Source organism: Cibotium barometz, chromosome 11, assembly GCF_041138505.1.
Source record: "Cibotium barometz isolate CiBa-2024 chromosome 11, ASM4113850v1, whole genome shotgun sequence".
Classification (NCBI taxonomy): domain Eukaryota; kingdom Viridiplantae; phylum Streptophyta; class Polypodiopsida; order Cyatheales; family Cibotiaceae; genus Cibotium; species Cibotium barometz.
In genome coordinates, this window is record NC_141056.1 from 43,660,738 (window position 1) to 43,669,342 (window position 8,605).

The following is an 8,605-nucleotide window of genomic DNA, read 5'->3' on the forward strand; positions in this document are numbered from 1 at the left end:
GACATAGTTAATCAAATTATGGCCACTATTAAAGCTCTTACCATTAATTCTCTTTTACAAGCTTTTCTCCTTAAGTACAAAAGCTATTCATGCTATTAGTGACATGCACATAAAATATCAATATCATTAAGCATGAAGTGTGATATATATGTCCAAGAACATATTAAAGCGTCTCAAGTCTCTATCTATATATGATATTTGATTATACGTCTAAGGGTTGCTACCACCTTCTTTAGGGGTGATCCATACTAAGGACAATTATGCTTCAAATTAAAGTGTCTCAATCTCTAGCTAAATATGATATTTGACTATAATGTGCCAATTAGTGTGTTGTTACAACCTTCTCTGGAGGATCCAAGTGTGCAACAAGGGTCATTATAGTTTGATTGTTGCTCACCACACCACGGTGTAATGCGCTTTTGTACTTGCCATTGGTTAGCATCTATAATCAAAAAATAAAAAAAGAGTCAATATATATATCAAGATGATATCCTAAATTTACAGTTTTACAAAAGAGAAGCATGGCACAAGGTGTTCACTAGTGTGTAGCCTAGTAGTAAAAGGAATTCATCTTTTAGAAAAGAGAAGCATGGCAAAAGTTGAGGACCCCCTACTAGCTACATCTATTAGACATGATCTTTGGGTATCACTAAATATTTATAAACCTTTTTTTTAAAGACAACAATATGGCACAAGTTTGGTGGTTTTAAGTGTGTTAATGATGTGGCTCTTACAAACTGGTTAACTTAGGGCTGGAGGACTTTACCTGTAATTGATCACCAATATTGATGACTAATGCGTTGGGTATGGGATCCACTGCGAACCATTGGCCATCCTTGCACACTTGAAGTCCATCCATATCTTAGTCATGTAGTAGAACCGTCATGCATCCATGTGTCCCAAGAACAAGGTCAGGTTGAGGGCAAGGAGGGTAGTAGTTTGCTCGGAAGAACAAGTTGTAATGTTGAAAAGCCTTCTCTAGATGGTCATCCGTCATACCAAGGCTTTTGGACAATGCGGCGAGCAAACTTTTGAAAAGGTTCTGTAGCTCGGTGCCGTAGGAACCCACCATGCCCCTAGAGTGGTCACATCACAAAGTGGTGTTGGGCCATGTGATATAATGGAAAAAAAAGTGTGTGTGTGTCCGTGTGTAAGGGGGGGTGTATGTGTGTACTGTCTCTGAGAGAGAGACTGTGTGTGTGTGTGTGAGAGAGAGAGAGTGAGTGAGTGAGTGAGTGAGTCAGTGAGAGAGAGAGAGAGAGAGAGAGAGAGAGAGAGAGAAGGGGTTGGACCTTAATCCTTCGGGTTGGGAAGGCCACATGTCGAGTTTCTTCAATGAGGGGGGAGCCAGGTAGCCAAAGAGGGAGTCCATCCAGTCATTTGCGGCTCCTTGGAAGAAGTTAGTGTGGCCATATCCGAGCAAGCCTTCAGTGCTCTGATCCTTCACAGAGTAACCTTCCTTGTCGTCCAATGGGAGCTCAAAGAACTGCCTGGCTGCCTGTCTGGTCCCTTCAATAACGCTCGCGGGTATGCCATGGTTAACCACCTGCAGCACAGCAGCAAACAGTACAGACCACATCAGCTATACGCTTTTATCTCCTCTTCATTATTATCTAATCTTAAAAGCTAGCTAGCGCAGGCACGTTAATGTAATTAACCTACTTGGAAGAAGCCCCACTCCTCGCAGGCTTTGGCGATCTCTTTCAGGGTGTCCGCTTCCGAGTCTCCATGAAGGCCGGCCATATCCACGAAGGGAAGGAGGCCCGTGTTTCTTTGGGCGGGATGAGGCCGCTGCTCATGGGGGACCAAGAACTCCTGGGGCACCTCCGGCACGGCCATCTGGGATAATTTCTGCACAAGATGGCGTTTCTCGTGATCCGTCACCTTCTGTGCACTCTCCGGCACAGCTAGACGTTGGCTGGAGAAGATGGTGGTCATGGTAATTAACGACGTAATTAAGTGCTAATCGACGCTCAAGCAGAGAAGGCTTGCGAAATTCAGAGCAGATCTAATGCATTTATATAGATTGCTGATTGTGTAAAACCAGCAGGGAGCAGTGAAGCATGCGGCGCCCATCGGAGAAGGCGAGGTGGCCGGCGACATTGAAAAAATACGCTCCTAGCTTATTTTGATTGCGGTTGAAACTTTTTTGTTGTTGAAAAAAGGACAACAAACATTGATGTGTGGATTCTTGACTAGACGACAGGCCAATGCCAAGACGTCTCCTTAATTTGACCTAGTTGTTTGTAAATAATTTTATTAAATACTAGTTTCTTTCTTTCTTTTTCTTGGGAACAAGTAATTATATATATTAATATTAAAAAAAGACAGCCCTTTACAAAAAGTTCTCTTACAATCCTTCTCTTAGTTTTTTTCCTTTTTTAAGATCAATAATAGTTATATATATTAACTGAAACTGTTCAAAAACTGCAAATACAACCAAATCAGGGCTACAATGTCCATATTTACTACTCCTCAACTTCATTCAGAATTTTACACAAAAATTCCCATCTCTCTTCTTGATGCTCCAAAAGTATTCTGGCCTCCATCATAGCTTCTGTAGTGCATCCTCCAGGGGACTGTTTTTCCAGCATTCCCCCTTTCTTGGACCAAACTTTAATAGTGGGTCTGGTTCGCACCTGGTTTTCTACGAGGGCGACAAATGTACGATCAACTTGTTTTTCTTTACGGTACCACCTTAGAGTTTTTGGTCCAAACTTGGGAGGCCTTTTCTTCCCTTCCCAAAATCTCACCTGCAGCACCATATAGACCAAAGTTAGGGGTTTATTCCTAGTATGTTTGAAGCTCACCAAACTCTGAGGCAAAATTCAGATCATATTCGTTTGCAGGTTCTGAATCACCATATCCAGCTCAAAACATCTTATTTTATTCACATTACACACCGACCAGCACATGTAACACACTTATGCATCAAGTCTGACTCTTGCAAGCCTGTCATACTGCCTTCCTAAATACAATTGCATTCCTGCTAGACCAGATTTCCATCAAGATACAAGCTCTGATGATATTAAAAACCAAACCAATATATTCATTACTAATTGACCATTTACCCAAGCTCCAGTCCCCCCAACATGTTCGCATACCCAAGCTCTTCTCTATCCATTTACACATTTTGGACCAAGTATCCCTAATTGCTAGGCATTCCCAAAACACAAGTGATGACCTACACCTGGGACAAATGCCAATAGATACATTAGATTTTAAAGCCAGCGGAATCATCAACCATATAAAGATCCTCCAATTTACAATTAGGTAATCTGCACATGAGGTCCCACCTTTCATCTTCCCAAACAAAAGAACATTGTCCCCATGAAATGTGATATCCTAGCTGCATATAGGCAATCATCATGGCTTCAGAACTACAGCCCTTAGGAGATTGCTTCTCTAGGACCTCTCCACTTGACTAGATCTTCCAAATTAGTCTGGTTCCCAGGGGGTTCATAATAAAAACCACAAAAGTCTAGACAGTGTGATGATGTGGCATGTAACATGCCACGTCTTCACCAATTTGGGGACTTCTTGAATAATCAAAATTTTCCATCATGATATATATACTTGGAAAGGTCTCGATGAATAGATTCCAAATGTGCAATAATCGCTAACTATTCATTTGATTTGTAAAAAATTCACCATGAGCCCATTTTTCTAGAGAGAGGAGGTGTGGAAATCCTTAAGGGACAAAAATGAGAGTCCAAATTTTACCTAATGGTAGATATAGGATACCAATGCCTCCTTCACTCTTTGGCATACTCACTTTGTCCCACGTAAGCAAAGCTACCACTCTCCTACTACTACACCTATTTCTCCATAGAAAGTCCCTTATTATAGGCCCCATACTTTTCTTGAGTGTTGCCAAAGTTAAGCACTAGGCATAGGAACATGGTGTAGGCATTTAAAACAACATTACAAATGGTCACCCTTTCATGAAAGGGAACCCTAACCCCCTCCCATTTATTCAAGTTCTAGATGAATCTCTCTAGGGTCCAATCACTTATTACAACCCTTCTCTTAGATACATTATATTTTAAAGCCACCAAAATCCTCAACCATATAACATCCTCCAATTTACAATTAAGTAATGTGCATATGATGTCCCACCTTTCATCTTCCCAAACAAAAGAACATTGTCTCCATGAAATGTCACGAGACCCTTTTGTATTTCTTGAAGAAATTAATTTAAAAAAACTCACAAATTATTTCATAATTGAAACAAAGATGTGAATTAATTTAAAAAACCAGATAACATAGCATAACACAAGGCAAGAGAAATAAAATAACATCACCATCAAGAGTAAAAGGAGTAAAGGATAGTGAATACCACACAGAAGAAAAGAGTGGGTGCAATCTTCCCCCTCAAATGTGTAGCTCTACTTCCACCACTTGAGTATTTAGAGAATTTTATTCATAAAAATAGCCCAAGGAGCTTAGAATAGATGTGCGTACAAATTGGGCTTTCTTTTCCCCAATTTTGGGTATTGCTTTACATATTATTAACCATATGAAGTCTCCCTAAGGTTTGTACATATAAAAACCTTTACCCAAATATAATTGCTAATGGGCCTTGTTACATAAAATAACTTTGTGCACATTTGCACATATAATAATGTTATACACATTTGCACATTCCATTAAGTTGAATCCTGCACAAATTAAATTAGGCATATTTTTGGATGATTATTAATTCATCAAAATATGATAAAATATATACCTAACAATCCTCCCATTTGGGGAAGCAACTGTCCTCCGTTGTGTAAGAAAATCATCGAGAGAATAAGATTATGCTGTAGATATTGATGCCATAACTTGTAAGGTAAACTCAGAGGTCCGAACATGGCTCAAAGGCACAAAGGCATGGCTCAGAGGTTCTTATGGACATGGGATACCAACAAGAAAACTCATGTCACACCTAAATTGGTGATCATCTCACTGATTATCAAATAAAAAATAACATGCATAAAAAGTCTAATACATGATTTACAAAACAAAAATGATCATCATCTTCACACCACCGCTCAATCCACTAGCCATACGACACCTCAATTGGTACCCTCATATAGTGTGATACCTCAATCGGTACCCTCACACATCTCGTGCAGTGGGACACCTCAATCGATACCCTTTCGCTTTTCATTGGTTATACTCAGACACTGTCCACATTAGTTAAACAATTAATTGAACACATCAATTAATCCCAACTTTGTCTTGAGATATAGACAACCCATAAGTATTCAAATAACAGCCACACACATGTTTGCCAGGCGTAAGTAACCCGAGAATCACCCCTCCATACAAACCAATTGAAAAAAACAGTGGAGGCCCACAAGCATGCCATATACAGGCATCTCCGATATATAGTTGCATAAACGCATGAGAGGATGGCTTCATGATTGGTGTGGAAGACTAGATCTACACATAATGCATATGCAATGAACCAATCAAATGAATGTATGTAAGATGAGTGTAAGTGTCCCATACCACATAGGCACGTTGCACATACACGCATAGGATGGTAAAAGATAGAAGACCTAAATGTGTCTAGAGTAAGTATATAAAACCAATCTAATGTTCCATACCACCATACATCACTTCCTTCAGAATAGAAGTTTTAGGCGGAGTGGCCAGCTCCCTCTGAAACTTAAATTCTGACACAAATTTTCTCTATCTAGAAATTTTATTTAATTTAATGAACTTGAACGAATCTTAATGTTGAATCTATGGTTCAGTAATTAGGTTTTTATGTTGGAATAATATTATAGAAATACTTATGAAAAAATTGTATAAAAGGAAGTGAATATATACATACCTCCATCATTGGTGTCATTGAAATTATCTATCAAAATAATTTTGACACTCAAAGAGACACGAGTTTTTAAACAAAACTCACGACGAGAAGCTTAACATTATAACAGATAAATTGATTATGGATAGGAAATACTAACCTTGAGTTGAAAAGTTATTTGGAAGCATGTGAAATTATAAATGAAGAGTGGATAAATTTGATTTCTCAAGAGCTCAAGCAAAAATTAAATATGAATGACTAGTAACAATTCTAACAATCTTGATTAATTAAACAAGTCTAGATGATGAAAGCTTAATTTTCATTTGAAGTTAAAATAAACTTGAATAATAAATATGAATTTAGCCATCATAAGGTTGAGTTAGGTGTAAGAGGATTGTACCTTACCTATATTCGATTGACATGATGTTCTATATTGAGAAAAATGAGAAAGCAATACGAATGGATCGAAATATAATTATTCTTCCAAACATAACTAGGGTTATATTAAATTATTAATTTATAAGAAATAAAACTTATAGTACTAATATGGTTTGAAATTCTATGCATAAATGATGATATGGAGCCACACATGCAAGAGGATATGGAGCCACATGTACAAGAAGATTTTGTGGAAGAGCTAATTGAAGCAATGTTTAAAGGTAATAGACACGATGGTCCAGACACAATGTCCCAAGAATTACATCTTCAAACTCTTAGATCAGTGTATTAGAATTATTCAAGTAATCTCTATATCCTCTTTCTCTTTCTTAATCTCATCCTCTTCAAAAATAAACTAGCTAACAACACATCATGTGTCACAATTGTGCAAGGTTGTTGAAATGTATAATATTACTGGAGAGAGACTCCATGCCTAAGCCATGAGATGATGGAAAGAATATTCTAAGTTCCATTAGCATGGAACTTAGCATGTACTCCATTAGCATGGAGTACATGTGTATACATGTCTACCCCAATGATTATTTTCTCTTCCATGCAAACACCAACTCTTTCACCTCTTAGCTAATTGAGTTGCCCCGTTGTTGTTGCTTGCATGATGATAGCAGAATATCTTCATTGGCCATGTCACGCACCCTAGATTTTGTCAAATATAACTTAGTCTCCTATACATATTCAAGAACCTTGACATGGCAGCCAAGTTTGGTTGAGAGGACTCCCTTTTTGTATCATTTACTAACATCATTAAACTGGACCATTTGAAAAACAATTGATCTATAGATTTTGGCCGCTTCACCATAGCAAGGCTATTGTGTACACCCCATAGGAGAGCTGCAACACTGTTCTCTTCATTCCCATATATGCCCCTCAAGGAGGGATGGCCAAGAAATCTCCTGAAAATGTCTCTTTTGATTTCTTCATCCATTCCAAGAGTCTGTCTCTGAAAATATCCAGCCATATTGCAAGATATCATCTGTCTGTTTTTGTCGTCAACATCATCCTATATGAAGACTTCATATCTTGATATTGATTTCGTATGCTGCTCTCTTATCCTCTTTTCTTCATATTCCCTTATTATCCCACATTGTTCCATAGCACACTGTGTACAATCCATTGATGCAGCATTCTTACATTTGCAAGGATTTTGTTGAAGTAATTTTGTTGGAATATAGGCAATATTATCCATCACACCTCAACCCAAACAAATAAAACCTGAACAAAATTCAATCAAAAATTAAAATTGGGAGAAACTAAACCTTTCAATAGAATGTGGAGTCTGAGCGACGATAAACATTGGTCGTGATAGTGTATTCAATTGTGTATTGAGAGAGAGAGAGGGGGAGAGAAGTGCAAGTCGACTCTCCTACAGGCAAAACGAGGAGAGAAAAATGAAGACAATCATACTTGAATCAAAGAATGTGTTTAGTTGTGCATTGAGAGAGAGAGAGACAGAGAGAGAGAGAGAGAGAGAGAGAGACCTGATAGAGTATTCAGTTGTGTATTATTGAGAGAGGGATAGTGAGAGAGAGTCACTGTAAGTATGGGAGAGAGAGAGTCGATGTAACCAAGAGAGTCGATGGTTGAACGAAGCTTAATCTTGAAGGCATTGGCTTTCTTTTAGTATGAGAAGCTGAAAAATAGAGTAAACTGGGGTACTATGGGATGCAAAACAGTAGAGCAAACAGGGTGGGAAAGAAGGAGAAGTGGTTGGAAAAGAGAGAGAGAGAGAGACAGAAGGTGATGTGGGGGAGATGGCCCAAAAAGAAACAATTCAAGTTGTTTTTGCCACCACTAATAGCTTGTGTTTTTTAGTACTATGGGACACCACTATTTGTGCACCTTAGCATGCATATACCCTGTTATGTTTCACCTTCTACACCCACTTACATCCAATTGCTTTCTTGCCTTCAAAGCATTGGCACCAAATCCTAAGTCTCATTTCCATACAATGCATCTTTCTCCCAATACACATTTCCAATAGCCTCATCAAACATGTGGGCTCTATAACTTGAACACCTTTTGTCATGTAAGCAAAGTGAAGTGCCACATAACCATTGTAAGTCAACCTATGCACATGGTTTTTCACTCTTCTAGATCATCGTAACTTTGTGTTCATGGATTCCAAATCCTTCTTCACACCAGGTGTCCTTATTGTTGGTATCCCAAGCTCCTCATTAAGGCTCATTTCAGATCCACTAGACTCTCCATCAATAAGAGAATGCCATGCAGAAATATCAGGCATACCAAGGGGATGAGCCACTTTCTTTTTTCTATTATGTGATGTACCAACTACATTTCTAGGACTGGTATTATGACGTAGCCTGCCACTCCATGGTCTATCAATAGAAC

The 8,605-nt window shown here is 38.5% G+C and overlaps 1 pseudogene; it reads right to left on the reverse strand.

Moving 5' to 3' along the window:
• Nucleotides 1-322: 322 nt before the first annotated feature.
• LOC147634204 (jasmonate-induced oxygenase 4-like) lies at nucleotides 323-1,938 on the reverse strand (annotated as a pseudogene).
• Nucleotides 1,939-8,605: the final 6,667 nt, after the last annotated feature.